An 18,478-nucleotide genomic window follows, 5' to 3' on the forward strand; every position below is an offset into this window, starting at 1 on the left:
GACACCGCCCTTAATCTGCAATCTCTTTATTGCTTCTCCAGTTAGTCTCAATATGGAGGACAAAGGTGGCACCCGTCTATTTGTTAGCGCTATTATCTCGCCTTTCAGTTCGAGAGGAAATTTCCTAAACAGAATCTTAGCCATCAGTCTGGCTCCGCCAGAATCGTCCACAGAAAAGTCACACGAAAAGGAATTCCCCAGCTCTTCCAACAGCGATGCCGTCCTGGAAACGAAGTCCCCCAGCTCAAAAAGGGCTCCAGCTTTCTTTGGTACATAGTCCAGAATATCCTGGAATATTTGGTCAATGATTTCATCCAGGTCCAGATACTCCCTCTTCAGTATAGCCATGGCTTGCTGGTAATTGGTGTCAGTGCAACTCAGGTGATTTACCAGCCTCAAGGCTCTGTCTGAGAGTGAACACTTCAAGAAGTTCAACCTCTCGGCATCATTGGCCATGCCGATCACGCAGTTCTCAAACCTAGTCAAGAAGTTTCTGAAACTCATGCGGTCGGACTCCATTTCCTGTCCGCTAAATGTAGGCCCTGTGATCTGTATACGTGGGGGTTTAACAATGAAGGAAGAACCTCTCCCGGTAGTTGCAGAAGCCCTTGAGAACTCAAAGGCAGATTCTGAGTAAGGGCTGGGCTCTGGCTGTCGGTATGCTTGATCCAAATCGCCCAAGTCTTCATAATAATCCTTTAGTTGAGGCAGCCAAGCACCCTCAATCTCGGCAGGTGTACTCTCATCAAAGGAGCCTAACTCCAGCTGTGTGATACAAGTCTCTAACTCGACAATGAATTGTCGAATCTCCGTCCTTAAGAATGAGTACGCCAATGGCCTAACTCCATCACGACACATCTTCAGTCGTCCCTGAATCTTCTGAGTCAATGACTCCCTTCTGCGTAGGAGCTGCTCTTTCGTGACGTTCATGACAGTAGTTAACCGACGAAAGAGTAAGCAGCAAATCCTTTGCAAGATGTGGAAAAAAAAAACTATTTAGAGGGTAAAGTAGATTACCCGGTGATAGCGTAAGCTCCGAGGGGTTGCAAAGGATGCCCTAAGCGACCCCCCCTACTGGGTCGAGTAACAAGTTTTGTAGTACGGCGAGCAGCGAGTAACTAATTTGTGCCAACCGTTCACCAGTAACTCGTTAACAGAACTGGCGCTAGTCAGAGACACAATTCTTTTATAACAGAAGAATAGTGCCTCCCCCTACTCCTCCAAGTCTATAAGAGACTCGTTCTCTCAACCACTCAGATTAGAATTCCGCCCTCGAGGCCGGCGCCACCAAGTAAGCAATCTCCTTTTTTTATTTTTATTTTTATTTTCTCACAATATATAAATAAAATCATTATATATATATATATAAATAAAATCATTATATATATATAAATAAAATCATTATATATATATATATATAAATATAATCATTATATATATATAAATATAATCATATATATATAAATATAATCATTATATATATATATAAATATAATCATATATATATATAAATATAATCATATATATATAAATATAATCATATATATATAAATATAATCATAGATATATAAATATAATCATATATATATATAAATATAATCATATATATATATAAATATAATCATATATATATAAATATAATCATATATATATAAATATAATCATATATATATAAATATAATCATATATATATATAAATATAATCATATATATATAAATATAATCATATATATATAAATATAATCATATATATATAAATATAATCATATATATATATATATATATAAACATAATCATTATATATATATATATACAAATATAATCATTATATATATATATATACAAATATAATCATTATATATATATAAATATAATCATTATATATATATAAATATAATCATATATATATATATAATCATATATATATATATATAATCATATATATATATATATATAATCATATATATATATATATAATCATATATATATATATATATATAATCATATATATATATATAATCATATATATATATATATAATCATATATATATATATAATCATATATATATAATCATATATATATATATATAATCGTATATATATATAATCATTATATATATATATATAATCATTATATATATATATATATAATCATTATATATATAATCATATATATATATATATATATAATCATATATATATATATATAATCATATATATATATATATAATCATTATATATATATATATATAATCATTATATATATAATCATATATATATATATATATATAATCATATATATATATATATAATCATATATATATATAATCATATATAATCATATATATATATAATCATATATATATATATATATAATCATATATATATATAATCATATATATATATATAATCATATATATATATATATAATCATATATATATATAATCATATATATATATATAATCATATATGTATATAACCATATATATATATATATATATAATCATATATATATATATATAATCATATATATATATATATATAATCATATATATATATATACTAGCAGGGCTACCCGGCGTTGCTCGGGACTGTATAAACAATGAAAAAACAAAAGCAGATATTGAACATATGTTTTATTCTTAGGGGAGAGGAATCTTTCATCTCAAGTTTTAGCGTTACAAACAAACATTTGTCTTTTATATATATAGAAGATAATGACAGGTTTTTTTTGGGGCCCCCTCGAAGATAACTGATCAGTTGACCAACTTCTAGTGGTCCGTTTGACGTGAAATTTCGATATTTGTCATTTGGGTGATGGGGCTTCGATATTATACCAAATTTGTCAAGTTTGGTTACGTCTTTCAAAAGTTTTAGCGTTACAAACAAACATACATACATGCACACAGACGTTTGGCTTTTATATATATAGATAATCATATATATATATAATCATATATATATATATATATAATCATATATATATATATAATCATTTATATATATATATATAATCATATATATATAAAATCATATATATATATAATCATATATATATATAATCATATATATATATATATATATAATCATACATATATATATATATATAATCATACATATATATATATATATAATCATACATATATATATAATCATATATATATATATAATCATATATATATATATAATCATATATATATATATAATCATATATATATATAATCATATATATATATATAATCATATATATATATATAATCATATATATATATATAATCATATATATATATATAATCATATATATATATAATCATTTATATATATATAATCATTTATATATATATAATCATATATATATATATATAATCATATATATATAATCATATATATATATAATCATATATATATATAATCATATATATATATATATATAATCATATATATAATCATATATATATATAATCATTTATATATATATAATCATATATATATATATATATATAATCATATATATAATCATATATATATATAATCATTTATATATATATTATCATATATATATATATAATCATATATATATATATAATCATATATATATATATATAAAATCATTATATGTATATAATCATTATATATATATAATCATTATATATAGAAATATATATATATATAATCATTATATATAGAAATATATATATATAATCATTATATATAGAAATATATATATATAATCATTATATATAGAAATATATATATATAATCATTATATATAGAAATATATATATATATATATATAATCATTATATATAGAAATATATATATAAATACAATCATTATATATAGAAATATATATATATAATCATTATATATATATAAATATAATCATTATATATAGAAATATATATATAAATATAATCATTACATATATAAATATATATATAAATATATATATAAATATAATCATTATATATATAAATATATATATAAATACTAGCTGTACCCTGCCACGCGTTGCAGTGGTTCAATTTGGTGTAATGGAAAAATTTAATAAAAGAGAAAATGTATGTTTCTTATATTAGTACAGCAATCCAATGCAAAAAGTGAAAAAGAAGGCGAAACTGAAAAAAATGGTACTCTTGCAGAATTTGATCTGGATCCTCAAGAGTTTCTGTCAATCATTCATGTTTTGGACTTGACCAACAATCAGTGGATGAAGCCGAACGTAGCAAAAATGTTGAAATGCTAAATGCTTTTTTTTTTTGTTGTTGTTTTAAAAAATGTGAGTTAGTAATTAATATTTGGTTGATGGTGGGGGGAGGGGGGGTTACTCTACACAGATTCGAAAAAGTTGTCCAAAAACAAATAAATGAAAGCAAAGGTAAGGTAATTTACGTTTCTACCTAATTGGATAATTGTTTAGTGTTTTTATGTAATGTAAAATGTTTAATTGGCTCAAAAAACAGAAATGGTCGCGAATTCTGTTGAATACGTTAAGTTTGGGAAAGATAGTTGAAAACTAAAAACTATACAAAACAGTGTCTGAAACTCACTGAACATATGTTACCATGAACTAGGCTGGCATAATCGGTAGGTTTCTGACAGTATTTTGTATAGTTTTTTTAGTTTTAACTCACTTTCTCTAACTTAAAGTAATCAACAGTGTCCACCACCATTTGTAGCTTTCAAATACACCAATAAACACTGTTTTTCGAGCCGACTAAACGTTACATTAAATGAAAAGGGTTTATATTACTAAACACAGATACAAAGAAGTTGTCAAAAAATAAATATATAACAAATAAATGTAATCAAAGGCAAGAAAAGTAAGTGTTCTACCTAACTGGATAAGATTTTAGTGTTTTTATGTAATGTATAATCGGTTCAAAAACATTCAATGTTTATCGGTATATCTGAAAAATACAAATGGCGGCAGACTGTATCGAACACGTTAAGTTTGGGGAAATTTTGGGAAAATGAGTTTAAACTAAAAAACTATACAAAATACTGTTAGGAACTCACTCAATATATGTTACCATGATGTAGGCTGGCATATAATCGGTGGTTTTAAACTTTTGCTCGATACAGGTGACGACTTTTAAAAATCCCTTTTAGTGATTACCTGGTTTGAGGATATTTGTACAACTAAACGGCAAATCTGCTCAAAAAAATCCGGTATTATTTTACTTTAAGGCCCGTTTCACGTTCATATATGACGAAATATTTTATTGTAGATTTCGGTGTGCTAAAAACGAATCTGCAAACCGTTTACGTAGCAAAAAAAAAGTTTTCATGACATTCATGAAATTTCTTTTTCAAAAAGTGGGTGATCACTTTTCAATCTAAATTTAACTTAGAATGAGCACCCACTTTCTGGCCACCTGAGAGAGGGGCATTTTTCTGTTTCTTGGCTAAAAAGTTTTTTGTTTGATTTCTTTTGCATGGTAATAACCCCTGAACTCTGGGACTATTTTCCATTTAACAGCCGTAGCCTTCGTTTACGCTATGCGTAAGCATAAACGAAAGCTGTTTAGCCAATAAGCATGGGAAAAAATCCCCCCTCTCTCAGGTGGCTAGAAAGTGGGTGCTCATTTTAAGTTAAATTTACATGGAAAAGTGATGGCCACTTTTTCGAAAAAGTAATTTCTTCATATCATAAAAACTATTTTTTTTGCGACGGAAACGGTTTGCAGATTCGTTTTTAGCACACCAAAATCTACAAAAAATTTTTTGTTATTTACGAACGTGAGACGCACAGCCCTTAATGGAAAATTATATAAAAAATCCGGGGGAAAATAGTTTTCAATAAAAACAGCAAATGAATTCGATAGAAAAAAAATGGATGCTATTTTATTTTTCTTTCTGTGTTTCTTGGCTTTTTGTTTGATTTCTTTTGCATGGTATTAACCCCTGAACTCTGGGACTATTTTCCATTTCACAGACGTAGCCTTTGTTTATGCTATGCGTGAGCATAAACGAAAACTGTTAAATATGCATTCGCGTACCAAACTGCCTTGTCAAAAAAAACCTTTAAGCCAATAAACACGAAAATAAATGCCCCTTCCTCAGGTGGCCAGAAAGTGGGTGCTCATTTTAAGTTAAATTTAGATGGAAAAGTGATCACCCACTTTTCGAAAAAAAAAATTTCTTCAGATCATGAAAACCATTTTGGTACTCCTTGGGCGTTGAGTTCCATGGCGACCCGCAGAATTATTTAATGGTCGTTTCCTTAGTACCCCCCTAGTCAAGGCTAACGCATGCGCACGTAACATTTTTTATTTATTTACTTACGTGGTGGAGTTTCTATACTGATAGGTTTTTTGAAATTTTTTCACTGAATTATTATTGATTGAACACTAACCAGATTATGAAAAAAATTGAAAAAAAAAAAAAAAAATCATTTCAACATTTGAAAGGGGTACTCACTTTTTAGTTACCACGTTCTGGTAAATCGGTCACTTTTTATTTATTTATTTATTTTTTTTTCTAAATACGGAAGTGTCTTCGGGAGATATAAAATGGTCGCATGTTGATGAAGCAATGTATCGGGAGGCGTATGGGATTAAAAATTATTGGTAAATTTTTAGATTAGGTCCACGTCCTCAATTTTCTTTTAAATGACGACTTGAAATGGTTTTCGACTATGCTGAATACGAAAATCGCATCGAAATTTTGCAGAAATAAGTAGTTATCAAGATATAAATGCATTGTAATCTTTGGCGGCCATCTTTTTTACGTGTGTATTTGTTTATGGCGCGTGTGCACGTAAAAAGATGGCCGCCGAAGAATACAATGCATAATACAACTATTTATTTCCGCAAAATTTCAATGCAATTTGCGTGTTCAGCATACTCGGAAACCTATGTCGTCATTGAAAGGAAAATTGTGGAGGTGGACCTAATCTAAAAAAATACCAAATTATTAAACATTTCTCCAGCATGTTAGTGAAATCTATAATACTTTAAAAAAAATTAAAAAGAAACAAACCAAAAGTTTTGAAAAAAAACTCACCTTTCACAAAAACAATTAAAAAAAAAACCAAAAAAAAACCACAAACTGACTAAATAAGTAAAAAAAAAAAAAAATAATTAAAAATCTCGAAACTTTATTTTCATGAAAACAATAAAAAAAGTCCTGTTCTCTCTATTTTTTTTTCTTTGAGAAACAAATATATTTCTGACTTACAAATGCGGTAGAGACTCATTATTTTTACTTTCTATGGTTTTGATATACCGCGTTTTTATTGGTTACAAAATGGGTGACTGATTTATCAGAACGTTGTAACTAAAAAGTGAGCACCACTTTCAAATGTCGAAATAATGATTTCTTTTTTACATTTTTTTTTTTTAATAATCTGTTTAATTAGTATCCAATCAATAATAATCCAGTGAAAAAAAATTCCAAAAACCTATAAGTATAGAAATTAAGCATGGGAGTAATGGTTGTACAACAACGTCGCCTTTCGCACTTTTACAAACATTTTTTAAAAAAAAGTAACTAAATCATTTATTGATAATTTGTCATGTGTACAAACATTTATTTATTTATGTAGGCTTAACTCCTTTCATGAATAAGAAAAGTTTTACTCTTTAAGAATAATAAAAGGAAAAAGTTACTGAACATTTATAAAAGGACTTCTTTTCATGAAGGCCAGAGGAATAGTTGGCCGAAAATTCGTGAAACAACAACTAATAAAGCTGAGAATAATAGTCCGCAATAAATAAAAATGGTGCTAATGCAGAGAGCGATCCGCGCTATTTTTTAAATCATATTTCCACGTTTAAATAACGTTTTACGAAATGTTTTTTTTTTTTATTTATTCAATTGTAAGGTTAAAGTACAGAATAGGTACAAAACATCCTTACCTCCCCATATCAAGAATGACTTTTTAAATAATAACATTATTTCAGCACGGATCACTCTCTGCATGAGTAATCTTATATAGAAAACCAAAAAAAAACTCAAAAGCAAGCAACAAACTTTTTTTTTTTGGCCTTATATAATAAAGAAAAGATGTGTAAATTAAAAAATTTGGAAGATAAACAAATGAAATATGTTTTTTTAAATTTTTTTTTTTACTTATCGAGTTAACAGAAAATGAAACCTTTCGTCAATTCGTGGCTGTGAAATGAATCGAACCGGAAGTTCAGTTTTATCAACAGAACAGATTCGCAGAAACGGTTAAAAAAATATATTTATTTTATTTAATATTTTAATTTTAATTGGGTAAATTTATTTTAATAACATAAAAACATACCTCGACTCTAAAAATGGGTTGTCTGAAAATTTCAAATAAATTGGTAACATAGAAATATGGTTTTATTCTTTTAGAACGAACCAACTTTACATTTTTATATATATAGATAATCATTATATATATTTATATATATATATATATGAATATAATCATACATATATATATAATCATATATATATATATATAATCATATATGTATATATATAATCATATATGTATATATAAAATCATATATGTATATATAATCGTATATATGTATATCATATATATATATGTATATCATATATATATATATATATATATATAATCATCTATATATATAATCATATATATATAATCACATATATATAATCACATATATATAATCATTATATATATAATCACATATATATATATATAATAACATATATATATAATCATTATATATATAATCACATATATATAATCATTATATATATAATCATATATATATAATAATATATATATATAATCATTATATATATAATCATATATATAACATATATATATAATCATTATATATATAATCATTATATATATATAATCATTATATATATATAATCATTATACATATATAATCATTATACATATATATAATCATTATACATATATATAATCATTATACATATATATATAATCATTATACATATATATATAATCATTATACATATAATCATTATATATATAATCATTATATATATAATCATTATACATATATAATAATTATATATATATAATCATTATATATATATAATCATTATATATATATATAATCATTATATATATATATATAATCATTATATATATATATATAATCATTATATATATATATATAATCATTATATATATATATATATAATCATTATATATATATATAATCATTATATATATGTAATCATTATATATATATATAATCATTATATATATATATAATCATTATATACAGGGTGGGCCAAAATAAGGGTCCTATCTTTAAATTTGAATAACTTCCACAAAATAAAAGTTAAACCCACCAAACTTTATGTGTGTGTAGACTGACCCTTCCGAGATTTTTTTGAAATAAACAAAACAAATTTTGGCCGAAAAACACTTCTTAAAACTTACATGAATTTATGAATTTTTAAAAATAGGACCCTTATTTTATATATATATATATATATATATATATATATATATATATATAATCATTATATATATACTAGTTGTACCCAGCCACGCGTTGCCGTGGCTCAGTTTGTTAAAATGGAACACATTCCTCCAGAAAAATTGCATTTTGTTTGCTTATTTATTTTATTATTTTTTGCAATTTTTTTTAATCAATAAAAGTTGTTATTTTTTTCCCCCCAAAAAAGATTAATTTTTAACAATAAAGTGTTAGGTGAAAGTTTTTTTCAGGAAAACTTGCACTTTTTTTTTTAAAAAGAAATTTGGCAGTAAACGTTTCTCTTTGAAAACGGAATTTTTATTATAAAAAGAACAGATGAATGTTTCACATGAACACTGTAAATAGTTATGTGAAAGTAGAGAAACGTTTGATTCTTTTTTTCAAGAGAATGTACAAATCATTTATTTTTTTTAACAGATGTTCAGAAAACGAAAGGGAAATAATTCCATTTTTAAACGAAAAAGTCAGTTTGGTATATCTTTTTGTTATTTTTTCCATAAGTCCAGCTTACCATTCACATTGGAAATGTCGACATTTATAGGTTGTCAGGTACGTTTACAACGAATAAACACTCCAATCTAGTAGATGTATCAGAATTTTTGTAGGAATTTTTGACACCCCTATCACGAAACTGCGAATAAAATATAAAAAACTCGTAATTTCTCTTTTAAAAGTGGGTTGTTTATTTTCTTTATGGATTATACTTCCAGAATAAACTATTAAAGTTGTTTTAAAGTAATAGAAATGTGTTTTTTTCTTTTTTAAAAAACAGTAATGAATTTTACGAACTCAATATTTTTCAATTTTTAAACTTTAAAAATCTATCAAAAGTTTTCTATTGATTCTATTTTTACGATATTTTCAGGGTCAATGTGAAATTTTATGCTCTTTCCAATAAACCGAATATATTTTAGACAAACATTTTTTTTAATTCACGCCCCCCCCATTTTCAAGTGTCTATTAAAAAGTAAATAATTAATTTACTCACCAAAGTTTTATATATCACAAATTGAAGAGAAAAGGTCAATAAATAATATATTCAAATTTAAAACAAAAAAAGTAGTGTTTTTTAGAAATTTACCTGTAAAGTTCGAAGTTTAAAACCTTTTTTTTAAACCACGTTGTTTGTTTTTTCTTTTGTTTTTTTATGAAACCTTAGTCCTTGCTCCTTTAATTGAAAAAAAATTAGGGCTTCAATTACATTTTTCGAGTAGTTATAAGCTTGGAAAGACAGGGGGACGAATAATTCACGCCTCCCATTTTGAAATGTCTATTAAAAAGTAAATCATTTACTCACGAAAGTGTTATATATCACAAATTGAAGAGAAAAGGTAAATAAATAATATATTCAAATTTAAAACAAAAAAAGTAGTGTTTTTAGAAATTTACCTGTAAAGTCCGAAGTTTAAAACCTTAAAAAAAACATTTTTTGAGGAGTTATAAGCTTGGAAAGACGGGGTGGAATTATTCACTACTTTTCACGAAATTTCTGACACACCTACCAATCATCCCATGTTAAGAACGGCTTTCGGAATAGACACCCCTAACCTTGCCAGCATACCCGAAAAGCTATAAAAGTTGACGTGTCGAATGTGAACGATGAGTTGGACGTAATGTAAAAATGTACCAAATTTAAAAGGGAACGAAATTCAAATTTCTGTTTCATTTTTACAACAACCGTAAAGCAGAGCATTCTATGCAAATTTTACCTAACTTACTGTATTAATGCTATATTTTTTAAGCAAAAAAAAAAAAAAATTTAGGTTTGGCTATAAATTCCTAAACTCATTTCACCCTAAATAATTTAGGTGACTGAAATAGGAATCTAATTGATTCTTTAATTTCCTGAATAGTATGCGAGAATTCATTTTTTGTCGAGTTATATCGAAATCATTAATACGGACTTTAGGGGCTTTTTTCGTAATGTTACTGTAAAAATTATTTTTTATTGTTACAAATTACGATGCTTTATTTATATAAAAAATGTTTATACACTTCGAGCGTCGGCATTCATTTTGCCTGTACCTACCATTTTTCGATGAATATTTGATAGGAAAGCGACCACGTGTGGTTAATTTAAATTAAATTTCAACCACATGGTTACATTATCAATAATCATGTGATTAAACCCATTGAAAATTTACCGATATTGTAAACACATTCTGTTTACATTAAGCCTGTATTGTATTTTTAGTGATGCAGTGTTGGCAACTGAGATTTAAAAAAAAAAACGCGAGATCAGGAGAAAGAAATGTCCAGAAAATCGCTAGATTTTTAACTTTTATCATCTGAAATTTTCAAAAATCGCTAATTCCTCCCCCCAAACTCCATATTTTAACTTCCTACTCTAAAAAAATTATAAATATAGTATATTCAATGTATAAAATGTTCCGTGTTTTCTCACTATATGTTTCTGGAATTATATTGAAGCGGTTCGCTCCCCAGAAGGCTTACATATTTTATCAGCTAGTTTTACCTGTTTTTTCAGAGAGGGTATTTTTTTTTTTTTTTGCAGGAAACAAATCATAAATTCAAACTTTTTATAAAAGTTAAATTGAAATATACTGAGAATTAAACATCACAATAATGGTGCAACATATTTTGAAATTAGAAAAATACAAAAACAGAAAAACTTTGTTTTAGCATGTTAAAAGTATTTAGGTTGGTAGATAATTAAATTCTACTGTATTGGTATAAGTTTTTTTTTTTTTTTTGCTGTTGTTTCTTGCTTTTTACAATTTTCGACTAACTACTTCTAAATTAAGCAGGGGGTTGCATAGATTGTATTTTAAACTAAACTTCGGAGGTTGGAATGCCTCCCCCCCCACCTAAAATGTACTTGGAAAAATCGATTTTATAGTGAGATTTAAAAATGGTTCGCCAAAAAAAAAAGGTGAAAAACAAAACAAATAATCAATAAATAATTGTCACCAAAGGCAATAAATGCTACTTTTTTTTTTACTTACATGAATGAGTTTATTTTATGTTTTAAAGTATTTTCAAGCGCTTTTCTTTATTTTTTAATCTAAAATTGCGGGTGTGTGGGTGCGAAATATCTCCAGATTTTCTAGAATTCCCCGCTAGATTGCAAACGAAATCTCCAGATCTAGCAGGAAAACCGCTAAATTGGAAACACTGGTCACGTGACAGGAAGTGGTAATAAATGTCTCTAAATAAAAAAAAAATGGCCTATCGGTACAAAGAAAACCACCTATTTATCATAGAAAAATTAAGTATAATGTTATAATTAAAAAGAAATATATGAAAACACACATGGATATAGTAAACATATTATACCAAAACGTGGAAGCCATCCGTCCAGTGGTTTTTTAGACTATTAATTGCGAACGATCCAAGAGTTACATTTTTATATATATATATATATATATATATATATATATATATATATAATCATTATATATACATAAATATATATATATATATAATCATTATATATGTAATCATTATATATATATATGATCTGTAGCGCGTGGTAAAGTGGGGGAAGAGGTATCTGGTTACTTTTAATGCATCTAAAACCAAGCTCCTATCTCTACATCATAAACGCTCTGATCCCCATCTCGCATCAATTGAAATGGATGGCTCTCGTCTAGGGAAGGCCCCATGTTTGAATTAGCTTCTGGGTTTGACCTTTACTCCTGATCTTAAATGAAACACATACATCAAGTCTGTGGCCAAGATTGCTGGGAAAATTCTGGGATCCTTCTACCGCTCCAGAAGATATCTCACTAATGATGCAATTCTCTATCTATATAAAAGCCAAGTACGTCCAAGGATGGAATACTGTTGCTACATCTGGGCAGGAGCTGCTAAAAACAGCCTATCCTGCCTTGACAGAGTACAAAATAGACTTTGTGGCTTGGTGGGGGATGCCCTCTTCTCTTCCCTGCAACCTCTTTCCCACAGAAGAGACGTAGTTCTATCGTTATTTCCATGGCAAGTGCTCGTCTCAGCTCCATTCTCTGGTCCCCCTCGCCAATCTTTTTCAAAAAACACCCGACTAGTTGAAACCACCATCAATAATTTCCCCCACTCCTTATCTGTGCCTAAATCAAAACGTAGATTCCATGAACAAACCTTCTTTCTTAGAACTGCAGCCTGTGGAACTCTGTTCCGCTTACCTGTTTCCTTCCCGACTTCAACCTGGATGTTTTCAAGTCCAACACAAACAAATTCCTGATGAACCACCCCCTGAAGTAATGACACTTTATTAATACTCCAATACTATTACTACACTATCCCATTGATTACTGTACACACAATAAACCTTATCCCCGAGTGGCCCTTGGGCCTTGATAAGTGCTGAACTCCATGTAAAAACAATATACACACATTATATATATATAATATATATATATACACACATTATATATATATAATATACATATATACACATTATATATATATATATATATATATAATATACATATATACACATATATAATATACATATATACACATTATATATATATAATATACATATATACACATATATATATATAATATACATATATACACATTATATATATATAATATACATATATACACATTATATATATATAATATACATATATACACATTATATATATATAATATACATATATACACATTATATATATATAATATACATATATACACATTATATATATATAATATACATATATACACATTATATATATATAATATACATATATACACATTATATATATATAATATACATATATACACATTATATATATATAATATACATATATACACATTATATATATATAATATACATATATACACATTATATATATATAATATACATATATACACATTATATATATAATATACATATATACACATTATATATATAATATACATATATACACATTATATATATAATATACATATATATATATATATATATATATATATACACACACACACACAAGATCTTAGGGGTTACAGATATTAGTCCTGGTTTGGAGGAGGTTTATTGGCAGAGTTTAGGGTGTTTCCATATTTAAATTTTTTTTTGTGTCTGCAACTGGATATTATTTCTGATTTAGAATTCACAATATTTAATTTTTCTGGTGCTGTTATAATCACTGCAGAGGAGGCAGTATTTTGATATATATATATATATATATATATATATATATATATATATATATATATATAATACTACTGAAACCATCCAACTTAAATTAAGGAAGCATCCAGAAACTTATCAAGTTTCTTTCCCTTCCCACTTCTACTATAATTTGAAGAGAAATTATGTCATTTCCAGAAGATTTTTAAAAATAACTCAGCATCTTTTGCCAAACTACTACATAATTACATTGTTTTCTTTCCAAATTATTACATAATTATACTTGAACTACAGAAAAAAAAAAAACTAGTCCCATAACAACAAAACCAGGCTCAGCTTATTGTTAAAGAATAAAAATTTTCTTGTAAATTTTACATATACATTCTAGGCAATGCTGATAAAAAACACCAACTTTGTAGGGTTTTGTTTTATATTTTTTAGTTTTAGCAAGACATATCGACATACTGGCCGCCTGGTGTCGCATTTTTTAATTTATGCAGATTGCGTATGTATTATGATAGAATCAATCCTCTATTGCATATTATATATCACAAGGAATAATTTATCTGGTGGACTAATTTGCAAAAAATAAAAAAAATAAAAAAATAATAATGATAATGTCGTTCATCAAATTTCATCTGTGTTTGTTTACAATATCAAGTCAGCTGATATTTGAGCTTGATGAATTCTCTGTAAAAAGTCACTTCTGATTAATGTTTAGTTTTAAAATATGCAAATGAAGAAATGATTTTCAGCGATTTTAAATGGTACCTCTTCTTTTATTGTAAATTGAACATTAATAAGAAAAAATTAACATAAAATGGTGAGGTACACCCAGGCTTGAACAAAGGATCATTTGATCAGTAGTCGAATGCTCTATATGCTATATCTCCAGATAACAATAAATCCGTCTTATTTTTTTTTAAAGAAGAAATGATTTGCTAAGATTTTATTATTTCCCTTGGTCAGTGTAATGTAAAACATTCCCCTGTAAAAATTCTTCTTTTTTTATCTATTTTATCCATAAGAGAGAAAAACTATTTTAAGACCATATTTTTTCGATTTTCGATACCTATCGTATAAATTTATGTACAAAACAGATTTAAGAACACTACTAGACATATAAATTATCTTTCTGTGAAATTTACAAAAGATAGGCCCAGCCTTTGTGGAACCTATGAGGAAGGAACTCCCCCCTCCCCACACATACACACAAAGTGACTTTTATATAATAGTAGAGATATATGTATATAGATATTTCCTCTTTATATTATCGAGGGGTACCCGGTGTTGCCCGGGTGTTTGTAGGTGTGTGTGAAAAAAACCGGAAACCTTGACGTGCATAGTAAAAAAAAAAACAGGTGTCGGTGAAAAAAAAAAAACAAAAAAAAAAAACAAAGCCTTGACGACGCGCAGTTCGAAAATAGTAGAGTGTGAAAAAAAAAAAAAAAAAAAAAAAAAAACAGGTGCGCGTTTTTGATTGACGTGACGGCGATAGCTATTCAGCAGTTAGCATTTTGTGCAGTTTTTAATGAGGTCAATAAATCGGTTTGTTTGTTTTTAAAAACCCGCTCCCTGTTTATTAGGCGGAAGTGTCTCGTCTCAAAATGAAAGCTACCGTCGTATATGACGAAGTCGACATTGATCAAACGTTACTTAGCTCTCTAGAGACCACTGTAATTAGGCCAGTGATTAGAGTCGACTTTCGCTTTTTTGTTATACCGAAAACCGAATGTAACACGTGCCGATCGGGAAATATCAAATAATTAACGTTTGAAAGTCAATAAAATTAAATAGACAGGCGAGCTCCGTGGTTAACTGTGAGATATTACAATTTATAGATGATATAAAAAGTTTTAAGTTGTAAACCGAGCGAGCGCTTCTCTGAAAGAAGCCTTTTGTGGACATCGAGGAAAAGCGTACATACATACATTTTCGTTTTTATATTTATAGATAAGACTGTAGTTCCCATATGTTTGTTTGTTTACAAAGTATTCCCAGAGTTTTGGAAATAGATCTATAAGGGAGATGTTAAGACCAACTCCTATATATTAGTATGTAATGAAAACCATTGCACAAAAAGAAAAACAAAACTTTTTAATAACAACAATGAAAGGATATATTTCATCAAATGTCGATGGAAGAAGTTGGACAGTGTTTAAGTAAAAAAAAGGAAAAACAGAAAGTCTGTCGGCCGCCAGAAAGTCTGTCAGCAGTTATTTTCAAGCGAAAATAGTTTATGCTTAAGTATCCAGTGGATAGCAACAGGAGAGGAAGAGACATCTTTCCTCATTGTTGGCAGTCTCTTTGCTGACTGACTGCGATTCTCAAAGAACTAAGTAGTTCTTACGGGGATAGATAGAACCAATGAACCCTGCAAGCTAATTGGTTAATGTGTAACCAGATTGACATTTCTTCATGAGAGAAAATAAGTCTTTATTTAGGACTTCTACAGATCCATATAACGTTTCAGCCGATGTAAACTCCAACCTTCTTCAGATATATCTTGTTGAACTTGACAATTTTTCTGTCAAATTCAGGGAATCTGCACAGACTTTCGAATGGAACCCTTTATTTAATCCACAGAGGTAGCATGCTCTTGTTCCACCAGCCACGACTGGGTAGAAGTCTTAAGTAATTTTAAAAAATTACAAGAATATAATTGGGAAAGCATGCTATATTGTAAGAATAACATTAAAAATGAAAACAGTAGTCTGAATTATCCAATAGAAATGCACAAGGTGCCTTAAATAAGTTTCCAGACTTTTTTTGTACAGGCATTTAAAATTGTTGTACACTCTTGAAAATCCAGTATGTTATTGCGATACATCTTATGAGATGACTGACCAATTTTTATGATTTTAACTTCAAATGAACACCTACAGCAAGAATTGGAATACACCCTACTAAAGCCTGATTGTCACAGCTGGTGAATTTCAAAAATGCAATCTGGATGTGAGGACACTTTAGAAGAACGATAGGCAATAAAATTCTGTTTGAAACTTGGAAAAAATTCCACACCAACATATGGAAGGCTTCAGACTGCTTTTGAATCATTTTGCATGAATCGAGTATCAGTTTTTGAGTGGTTTAAGAGATTAAAGGAAGCCAGGGAGTCTGTGAGGGATGATGAGAGATATACGGGGAATAAGGAAGTCAGGATACCAGTTAATTGGCCAAATAAAGAATTTCATGTATAAGGACCGTCATGTGCTTATAGAGATAATAAATGCACAGTTTGGTTTCAGTGTGGGAACTGTACACACAATTATTCACTTGAAACTGAATATGCAGTAGATTTGTCCCAAGGATGCTCAATCCTTATCACAGACTATTTGACCAATATGGGCATCAAGACAGTTCATCACCCTTCCTATAGTCCAGACCTTGTTCCCTGTGACTTTTGGTTCTTCCTTAAACTTAAAAGAAAACCTGACAGGCTGTCGTTATGAGACAACTGAGGAGATGAATGAGGTTGTAACGAGGTTCATCGACATACTTACACAAGAGGAATTCCATGGGGTTTGAAGTTGTTGGAACGGTACAAGTGCATTGCAGCCGGAGGAGATTACTTCAAAGGAAACTAGAGTTTCATGGGTGTACTATTAATAAAAGTACCCATACAAAAAAAAAAAAAGTCTGGAAATTTACTGAAGGCACTTTGTAAGTAAGATGCTCAGGGCATGGAGGAATATTGGTTCTTGAGAAATGCTGAATGTGCCTTGAAGAGGGGAGGAGGGCGGGCGTAATTAATCTTATTTTACTGACAAACTCTCCCAATCAACGCTGAATGCATCCTTGAGCCCCAATTCAAAAATTGAATAATATATAATGCAAAAATAAGAATGAAAAGTTAATATGGCATTATGAGCTAGGTGCGAAAATATATAGAACTTCCTGGGTGCTTGTTCATAACTCCTCTCCACCCAATGAAAAAACAAA

The 18,478-nt window shown here is 27.9% G+C and overlaps 2 protein-coding genes across 4 annotated transcripts in view; one reads left to right on the forward strand and one right to left on the reverse strand.

Moving 5' to 3' along the window:
* The window catches only part of LOC145293043 (thymocyte nuclear protein 1-like), a 177,672-nt gene that overhangs the window by 102,746 nt on the left and 56,448 nt on the right, over positions 1–18,478 (reverse strand). The gene's annotated exons all lie outside the window — the stretch shown is intronic.
* LOC145293042 (leucine-rich repeat-containing protein 56-like) overlaps positions 1–18,478 on the forward strand; it is a 252,031-nt gene that overhangs the window by 64,021 nt on the left and 169,532 nt on the right. The gene's annotated exons all lie outside the window — the stretch shown is intronic.

This window comes from Euprymna scolopes, chromosome 14 (assembly GCF_053919585.1).
Source record: "Euprymna scolopes isolate OS-2025 chromosome 14, ASM5391958v1, whole genome shotgun sequence".
NCBI classification, from domain to species: domain Eukaryota; kingdom Metazoa; phylum Mollusca; class Cephalopoda; order Sepiida; family Sepiolidae; genus Euprymna; species Euprymna scolopes.